The following is a 10,191-nucleotide window of genomic DNA, read 5'->3' as shown; positions in this document are numbered from 1 at the left end:
AAATCTGTTCTTATCAGAGACCACCCCCAGGCAGTGGCTTTAGTAGCCACGGAAGCCCTGGGGTGGTACGAATCGACAGGGGGCCTCGACCCCAGGTGAAGGGTCCCCACAACATCTAAGGTCCCGCGGCCACGGCCTGACAGGCGCTGCGGTGCCTAGGGCGATGCGCCTAGGGAGGAGTCTCCTCTGGGCTCCGACGGACGGGTACGAAGTCGATTCAGGAAGAGCAGGAGGAGGCTTTTTTGATAAGGACTCACCCCGCTTTTTGTACAAAGGACCGAAGACAGCTTTTTTTAACAAAGTGACTTTTTGACAGGCTTTTTATGTCTTAAAATTGTTTTTACTTTGTTAAATCATGTACACACATTTTAAATGGCTTTTAGTAATCGGCTTTTACAAGAATAGGTACTTTTATGTAGGATTGTTTTATTGTTTTAAATAAACAACATGTACCTTTTAAAAATGTAATTGTAATATAATGCTGGTTTTTATGCACTTTATGCCGTTTTTATGTGTGTGAATGAATTGCAAATGTGAGCTGTTTTAAAGGAAATTATCAATAAAAAACTTTTCCAAAAAAAAAAAAAAAATCTGTTCTTATCAGTTTAATATCTGATACGTCCCCCATTGGGGGACTACATATTAAATGGATTTTTCGAACAGGGAGTCGGAAATGGGGCTTGCTCCGTCCGCTCCACGCATCGACCCGGTATTGCAGTACCTCCGGGAACGGTGCAACACTTTCCTCCCATTGTCAATGAAAACAACTACACGGAGGTAGGTAAAACAGCCAGCAGAAGAAGAGAGGTAAAAAAAAGAAAAAGAAAAAAAAAATCCAAACTGAAAGAAGGGCGAAGCGCTTTTCGTGCGGTCCAGCGTTTTCCCTCCATTTTTCTTAAAAAAAAAAAAAAAAAATGTTTTATTGGGTTTGGCATTCACCAGGATAGTGTCTGTCTGTCTGTCTGTCTGTCTGTCTGTCTGTCTGTTTTTCACCAAAAAAAGAACAAATACTTCACCAGGATAGTGGGTCTGTGTCTGTCTGTGTGTTTGTCTGTGACTTTTTCCCCACAGCCCCCGAAAACTTGGCGAGTGGGTTCGGGGACAACCCGCGAGAACCCGGCCTTGAGTAAACAGAGTGCGTCTCGGGCCCCGACCTCTGACTTCCATACGACTCTGGTTTCTCTTCATTACGCACAAGCCTTTCGCCTTTTACTAAAGACTTCCGTGGAGAGGAACACTTACGAGTTCAACGTATTTTTGGAGGGGCTTTGCTTCTGGCAGAGCCCGATATCTTGTTTCAAGAGAAATCAACAGAGACGGCGTCTGCCTGCCAATAGGTTGGCCCTATTGAGCCAGAGGCGAAAGATGGGTTCAGATATACTCTAGCATTTACGGATGATTATTCAGGGGCAGTTTTTGTGTATTTCCTAAAAGCAAAGAGTGATGCTGTAAAATCTACTGAGAAGTTTATTGCTGATGTGGCCCCTTATGGAAAAATTAAGTGTGTCAGGTCAGATAATGGCACAGAGTACACAGCCAAAGAGTTCCAGTCACTGCTCAGTAAGAATGCCATAAGACATGAAACTTCAGCCCCTTACTCACCCCATCAAAATGGGACCGCTGAGAGAAATTGGAGAACACTGTTTGAAATGGCAAGATGCATGCTACTTGAGAGCAACCTGCCAATGAAATTGTGGACATATGCTGTAATGACTGCTGCAGTAATTCGCAATAGGTGTTACAATAAGCGTGTAGGACAGACTCCACACTACATGTTTACTGGGAGAAAGCCTGATCTTTCAAAGATGAAAGAATTTGGATCTGTTTGCTATGCATACAGACAGAACAAGAAAAAGTTGGACTTCGAGATGTGAAAAGGGTATTTTTGTCGGGTATGATAAAAATAGTCCAGCATACCTAGTCTACTACCCAGACACTGGAAAAGTTCTTAAAAACAGATTAGTCAAGTTCGTTACAAAAGGTGTAGTCGAACGCCAAACTCAGACAGATTTGGAAATGAGTGATGATCTTCATGGGGAGAGATTTGAATCCCCCATGCCAAAAGCCAAGATGGCAGATCAAAATTCCGAAGAGACACGAGATGTGCAAATGGAGACTTCAGATAGTCAGAGTCCACGCTATCCAGACAGAGCGAGGAAGAAGCCCCAGTACTTAAAAGACTATGAGTGTAAAGTGAAGTGTGATGACCAGATACCACCTAGTGTTGACTACTGCTACAGAGTAATGTGCAATGCACCACAAACCTTCAAAGAAGCAATGATTTCACCAAAATCAGAGATTTGGGCTACTGCTATGAAGGAGGAGATGGATTCCCTTAGGGTAAATTATACATTCACATTGAGCACACTGCCAGAGGGTAAAAATGCAGTGGGGGGCAGGTGGGTCTATGCGGTCAAAAACAATTCAGATGAGACTGAGACATACAAGGCAAGAGATGTTGCAAAGGGGTATTGTCAAGTGGCAGGAATAGACTATAAGGATACTTTTTCTCCAACTGCAAATATGACATCAGTACGTTGTTTGATGCAGCTAGCAGCTCAGTATGACTTAGAGTTACATCAGATGGATGTCAAAACAGCATATCTACATGCTCCTATTGACTGTGAAGTGTACATGGAGCAACCAGAGGGTTTTGAAGTCAGGTCAGATACAGGTGAGCAACTAGTCTGCAAACTGAACAAGGCACTGTACGGCCTGAAACAGTCAGGAAGGAACTGGAACAAAATGTTGCATGATCACCTTAGTGAAAATGGTTTTACACAGAACCCAACTGATCACTGTGTTTATAACAAACAAACTGCAACAGAAAGGATCATTTTGATAATTTGGGTCGATGATCTAATTATCGCTGCTAGTGATAGTGACTCACTCACAAGTGTAAAAGAAATGTTAAGTGAAAAATGTAAGATGAAAGATCTTGGGAGGCTTGGACATTTCCTAGGCATAGATTTTACACAAAGTGAAGGGAAAATAAAGATGAACCAAACAAGGTACATAATCAAGATACTGGAAAGGTTTGGTATGTCAGACTGTAAAACAAGGTCAACACCATGTGAACAAAAACAAAACTTTGATGGTGATGGTGAACCTATTGATTCAAAAAGGTATCGTGAAGTGATAGGCAGCTTGATATATGTTATGACATGTACAAGACCGGATATCAGTTGGATTGTCAGCAAGCTGTCACAATACCTATCAGAACCAAAAGAGCAACACTGGATAACAGCTAAACATGTGTTGAGGTACTTGAAGGGGACAATGAATCAGGAGTTGTGTTACAAAAAGGGGGTGGAAAAACTCACCCTCGTAGCATATAGTGATGCTGATTGGGCAGCAGATCAAAGTGACAGACAAAGCATAACAGGGTATTGTTTTAGTTTAACTAAATATGGACCTGTTATTTCATGGAGGTCTAAGAAGCAGCCAACAGTAGCTTTATCTACATGTGAAGCAGAGTACATGGCACTGGCTGCTACTACACAAGAAAGTTTGTACCTTGTACAGTTATTGGGCCAGATGGATAGTGAGTGCCAATATGCACCAGTAACAATCTTTGAAGATAACCAAGGTGCAATTGCTCTGTCAAAGAACCCAGTATGTCGTCAGAGATGTAAACATGTCGACATCAGATATCATTTCATTCGATCTGCACTCAGTGATGGCAAAATAAGTATTGAATATTGTCCAACGGCAGACATGGTTGCAGATGTTTTGACTAAACCTGTAACGAAGTTCAAAAAAGAAAAATTATTGGGTTATATGTTTGGAATGTAAACTGACATTTGTTAGATGTATAACTGTAAGCTAAATGTGTTGATAGTTAGGTTGAATATGACTTGTACAGTATAAGAGCAAGTGGGGGTGTTAACATATAGACTAATATGTTATAAATTGTGTTCTTACACTGGTACAGTTATGCCCTATGAGAGATGTACAACTGCGCATGTGCAAAAATAAAGAAAGGGCATTCCCGCGTACTGGTTAAAACACCAATGATGAACATGTGTGTTTATTCCTCCGTTAAGTAACACAGTTACAGGCAATGGTAAAAAAAAACTGAGAATGGATTAACATCATTGTAGTGACACCACAATAATGACTTAAATGACAGTAAAAAAAAAAAGAATACAAACACACATAATACCAAAAATCCAAAATATGTGTCTAGTATGCAACAACAAGGCACTAAAGTTAATACTGAAAAAAAACTGCAAAGGAATACACTTTTTTGTCTAAATGCAAAACCTTATGTTGTTTGGGTCAAATCCAACACAACACATCACTGAGTAACTAACTCCATATTTTTTAAGATTGGTGCTGGCTGCATCATGTTATGGGTATGCTTGACATCATTAAAAAGTGTGTAGTTTTTCAGGATGAAAAGAAACGGGATGGAGCTAAGCACAGACAAAATGCTAAAGGAAAATCTGGTTCAGTCTGCTTTACACCAGACATTGGGAGAGGAATTCACCTTTCAGCAGGACAATAACCTACAAAACAATGACAAATCTACACTGCAGTTGCTTAGCAAGAAGACAGAGAATGTTCTTGAGTTGCCAAGTTAAAGTTTGGACTTAAATCTGATTGGAAATCTATTGCAAGACTTTAAAATTGCTGTCTAGCCATGATCCCCAACATATTGACCTAGCTTGAAGAATTATGGAACGAATAATGGGCTAATATTGCACAATCCTGGTGTTAAGCTCTAAGAGACTTACCTGAGAAGACTTACAGCTGTTATCGCTGTCAAAGGCGTTTCCAAGGGGTATGAGTACTTTTGCAAGGCACTGTAACGTTAGATCCAATACCAAGGTACAACCAAAACCATATGTATTTGGACAGTGAAGCTAAAATGTGAAATATGGATCTATACTCCAGAATTTAGTATTTTAAATAAAAGGTTTAATGTACTATAACTTTAATACACTATAAGTGAATTTGTCAAAATACTTATGGATTCTTCAATTGGGGGCGACTATATGCATAAAGTGCTTTCTTTTCAAAATTGTAAAAAGGCGACCTTCTGTACTATCGCCTCATATGAAACATTTGATCTCAAATTCAAAATGCTGGAGTTTAAATTAAAATTGTACATTTTAGCTTCACTGTCAAAATACATTTTACATTTACATTTTAGTCATTTAGCAGACGCTCTTATCCAGAGCGACTTACAGGAGCAATTAGGATTAAGTGCCTTGCTCAAGGGCACATTTACGTCATTTAGCAGACGCTCTTATCCAGAGCGACTCACCAATTGGTGCGTTCACCCTATAGCCAGTGGGATAATCACTTTACAATTATTATTTTTTTTGGGGGGGGTAGAAGGATTACTTTATCCTATCCCAGGTATTCCTTAAAGAGGTGGGGTATTGAGTGTACAGTATATTCTAAATTCTTTCTAGGAGATTAGTTGAAGTAAACATACCATCCAGAGCATGGCTTCTATCTCACTTTCTGCTCCTGATCCTTTATTATGCAAGAAATAGAAATGTATTTTTTATTTAAAAGCTGCACTATGCAGAAATCACTCCACAATGTCATGGTTGCTAATGTCAGCTGTTTGAAGCTGCTGTACAAAAACCAAAGTAAAAGATTCTAAAACAAAACTTAAGAACAGGAAGCATAGAAATAACGCACACTGTCGAACAGATCTACTGCTTCTTAGACTTGCTTTCAAGTAGAATGAAAGATCTGTAACTCACATTTATATGTGAATTTTGTTACATATATCCACTTTAACTACAAGGTCTCTGCAAGTTAACTACAATTGGTGTTGCACTAGGATTAGCCTGTAAATACAGTCACAGGAATTTCAATGTACTGCAGATGATTTACCTCCTCTGAAGTTCTATTGGCAAGAATTTCGAGAATAGGGAAAATCATTTGCCCTGAATGCACTGAAACAATAAATACATTTATTTAATCACCACCCATCAGAACATTAATGAAGTTAGTGTGCCAGTCATTTGCATTATTCATTTTACATCTATTCATAGCCTTAGACTACGCTCTTAGAAATTGTTATTTGGCTGTCCCCATAGGAGAACCCTTTTTTGTTCCAGGTAGAACCCTTAAGACAAAGGGTTATACATGGAACCCAATAGTGTTCTACCTGGAACCAAAAAGGGTTCTACCTGGAACCAAAAAGGGTTCTACTATGGGGTCAGCTGAAGAACCCTTTTGGAACCCTTTTTTCTAAGACTGTATAATATGCCTGCCTCCCGAAAAGTAGGGGACCATCAATCACTGGAATTGTTGTATTAATTTATTTAAAAACATAATTGAAGTTATTGACAGCATTACGATTTATGAATAAACAATATAAGTTAGATACTGATTTACCTTTTCGCATGTAGTCATATTTCCTCTTCCTTGGTCGTGGTTGGAAGGGGTTGTTTGTGTCATGCTCAGTGGGTTGGAATTTTTTTAGGGTGACAGGGTGACAGGACTTTATCCCAGTCTTCTTTGGTTCGGTTTGGGTGTAGCTGGTCTCCTGGGCGGTGGGGGTTAGCGGGGGTTCAACCAGGTTGGGGATCCGGGTGTAGCTGGTCTCCTGGGTGGTGGGGGATATCAGGTGTTCAACCTGGATGAGGGTGTAGCTGGTCTCCTGGGGGGCAACTGTATCAGACAGTTCTTGGGAGAATGTCTTGTTATATCGAAGCAATTCTGACTACTGCACATAATACTTCCTCTCTAACCCTAATAGCTTGTGAAACCCCCACACAGAGGTGTGAAATTCCTCAGCTTGAGGAGCCTCAAACATTAGAGCAATGGCCTAGGCAACAACACCTGAGACTTTTTTTAGCAAGATGGCATCTGCCAAAAGTGTGGGTGAAAATAAAAACAATATGCAGGTTTTCTTTAAATGTGTTGTTTATTTTAAAGTGCAGGATACCCAAAACTGACATTTTAAGTTGAACATGCATGGCTAAATATATTACCAAAATTACAGATTTACATTTTAAAAAGGGGTTTAAGGATATTTTTGAGTCCCATCAGTTATTGTTGATTTCATGCTGACTGGCCTAGCTGTCAAGCCATTCCAAATCTTCTCCTTCTCCACCAAAATATTTTCTTTATACCCCATAGTCAAATAACAGTTCTTCCTGCACCGGAATGTCTCGTTGGGCAATGAAAAGGATAACGTTCCACACTTTGCCATCCTCTTCAAGTTGCTGAAGCTGACCCTTTATGTTGCTTCTCTTTCTGGAGTGGTTGATCCTCTGTCCAATTGTGTCCTTCTCTGGGTGGCAAGGGCAGGGCACAGTCTTGGCATCTATGCAGCACGTTTTCCCTGATACATCCTTGTAGAAATATAGGTACCCCATCTCGTCTTCATCTGTTGCTGCCAAAAGTTCTTTCCCCTGCTTCCCTGAGAGTGGGAGACCGTGGTAGTCACAGACGACTTCCCCTTTAGCAAATTTCCGTGTTGTCATGACCTTTCTTCCTTTGACAGGGTCACTGGAAATTTACATTTACATTTACGTCATTTAGCAGACGCTCTTATCCAGAGCGACTTACAAATTGGTGCATTCACCTTATAGCGAGTGGGATAACCACTTTACAATGTTTTTTTATTTTATTTTTTAATTAAAAAAAATTTTTTTTTTTTTGGGGGGGTGGGTTGGGGTAAGGGAGGGGTAGAAGGATTACTTTATCCTATCCCAGGTATTCCTTAAAGAGGTGGAGTTTCAAATGTCTCCGGAAGGTGGTGAGTGACTCCGCTGTCCTGGCGTCGTGAGGGAGCTTGTTCCACCAATGGGGTGCCAGAGCAGCGAACAGTTTTGACTGGGCTGAGCGGGAACTATGCTTCCGCAGAGGAAGGGGAGCCAGCAGGCCAGAGGTGGATGAACGCAATGCCCTCGTTTGGGTGTAGGGACTGATCAGAGCCTGAAGGTACGGAGGTGCCGTTCCCCTCACAGCTCCATAGGCAAGCACCATGGTCTTGTAACAGATGCGAGCTTCAACTGGAAACCAGTGGAGTGTGCGGAGGAGGGGGGTGACGTGAGAGAACTTGGGAAGGTTGAACAACAGACGGGCTGCGGCATTCTGGATGAGTTGTAGGGGTTTAATGGCACAGGCAGGGAGCCCAGCCAACAGCGAGTTACAGTAATCCAGACGGGAGATGACAAGTGCCTGGATTAGGACCTGTGCCGCCCTCCTGTGTAAGGCAGGGTCGTACTCTCCGAATGTTGTATAGCATGAACCTACAGGATCGGGTCACCGCCTTGATGTTAGCGGAGAACGACAGGGTGTTGTCCAGGGTCACGCCAAGGCTCTTCGCACTCTGGGAGGAGGACACAACGGAGTTGTCAACCGTGATGGCGAGATCATGGAACAGGCAGTCCTTCCCCGGGAGGAAGAGCAGCTCCGTCTTGCCAAGGTTCAGCTTGAGGTGGTGATCCGTCATCCATACTGATATGTCTGCCAGACATGCAGAGATGCGATTCGCCACCTGGTTATCAGAAGGGGGAAAGGAGAAGATTAGTTGTGTGTCGTCAGCGTAGCAATGATAGGAGAGGCCATGTGAGGATATGGGATACTGGTCTGTAGTTGTTGACATCAGAGGGATCGAGTGTTGGTTTTTTGAGAAGGGGTGCAACTCTCGCTCTCTTGAAGACAGAAGGGACATAGCCAGCGGTCAAGGATGAGTTGATCAGCGAGGTGAGGTAGGGGAGAAGGTCACCGGAGATGGTCTGGAGAAGAGAGGAGGGGATAGGGTCAAGCGGGCAGGTTGTTGGGCGGCCTGCAGTCACAAGTCGCAAGATTTTATCTGGAGAGAGAGGGGAGAAAGAAGTCAAAGCATAGGGTAGGGCAGTGTGAGCAGGACCAGCAGTGTCATTTGACTTAACAAACGAGGATCGGATGTCATCAACCTTCTTTTCAAAGTGGTTGACAAAGTCATCCACAGAGAGGGAGGAGGGGGGGGGGGAGGATTCAGCAGGGAGGAGAATGTGGCAAAGAGCTTCCTAGGGTTAGAGGCAGATGCTTGGAATTTAGCGTGGTAGAAAGTGGCCTTAGCAGCAGAAACAGATGAAGAAAATGTAGAGAGGAGGGAGTGAAAAGATGCCTGGTCCGCAGGGAGTCTAGTTTTCTTCCATTTCCGCTCAGCTGCCCAGAGCTCTGTTCTGAGAGCTCGCAATGAGTCATCAAGCCACGGAGCTGGAGGGGAGGACCGAGCCGGCCGGGAGGATAGGGGACATAGAGAGTCAAAGGATGCAGAAAGGGAGGAGAGGAGGGTTGAGGAGGCAGAATCAGGAGATTGGAGGGAGAAGGATTGAGCAGAGGGAAGAGATGATAGGATGGAAGAGGAGAGAGAAGCGGAGAGAGAGAGCGAAGGTTGCGACGGCACATTACCATCTGTGTAGGAGCAGAGTGAGTAGTGTTGGAGGAGAGCGAGAGAGAAAAGGATACAAAGTAGTGGTCGGAGACATGGAGGGGAGTTGCAGTGAGATTAGTAGAAGAACAGCATCTAGTAAAGATGAGGTCAAGCGTATTGCCTGCCTTGTGAGTAGGGGGGGACGGTGAGAGGGTGAGGTCAAAAGAGGAGAGGAGTGGAAGAAGGAGGCAGAGAGAAATGAGTCAAATGTAGACGTAGGGAGGTTGAAATCCCCCAGAACTGTGAGGGGTGAGCCATCCTCAGGAAAGGAACTTATCAAGGCGTCAAACTCATTGATGAACTCTCCAAGGGAACCTGGAGGGCGATAGATGACAAGGATATTAAGCTTAAATGGGCTAGTGACTGTGACAGCATGGAATTCAAATGAGGAGATAGACAGATGGGTTAGGGGAAAAATTGAGAATGTCCACTTGGGAGAGATGAGGATTCCTGTGCCACCACCCCGCTGACCAGATGCTCTCGTGGTAAGCGAGAACACATGGTCAGACGAGGAGAGAGCAGTAGGAGTAGCAGTGTTTTCAGTGATAATCCATGTTTCCGTCAGCGCCAAGAAGTCGAGGGACTGGAGGGTAGCATAGGCTGGGATGAAGTCTGCCTTGTTGGCAGCAGAACGGCAGTTCCAGAGGCTGCCTGAGACCTGAACTCCAGGTGGGTGGTGCGTGCAGGGACCACCAGGTTAGAGAGGCAGCAGCCACGCGGTGTGAGGCGTTTGTGTAGCCTGTGCGGAGAGGAGAGAACAGGGATAGGCAGAGGCATAGTTGACAGGCTGC

At 43.4% G+C, this 10,191-nt stretch overlaps 1 non-coding gene and 1 pseudogene across 1 annotated transcript; both read left to right on the top strand.

Annotated features, from left to right (window-relative positions):
• The first annotated feature begins 563 nt into the window (after positions 1 to 563).
• LOC121564257 lies at positions 564 to 743 on the top strand (annotated as a pseudogene).
• A 425-nt stretch (positions 744 to 1,168) lies between these two features.
• On the top strand, positions 1,169 to 1,285 carry LOC121564254. The gene has a single exon (XR_006000112.1). It is a non-coding gene; the product is annotated as a U5 spliceosomal RNA (small nuclear RNA).
• The last annotated feature ends 8,906 nt before the right edge of the window (positions 1,286 to 10,191 follow it).

Source organism: Coregonus clupeaformis, unplaced genomic scaffold (genome assembly GCF_020615455.1).
Source record: "Coregonus clupeaformis isolate EN_2021a unplaced genomic scaffold, ASM2061545v1 scaf0328, whole genome shotgun sequence".
Classification (NCBI taxonomy): Eukaryota; Metazoa; Chordata; class Actinopteri; order Salmoniformes; family Salmonidae; genus Coregonus; species Coregonus clupeaformis.
Note: the sequence above shows the minus strand (reverse complement) of the source record. Positions and strands in the feature narration are given on the sequence as shown.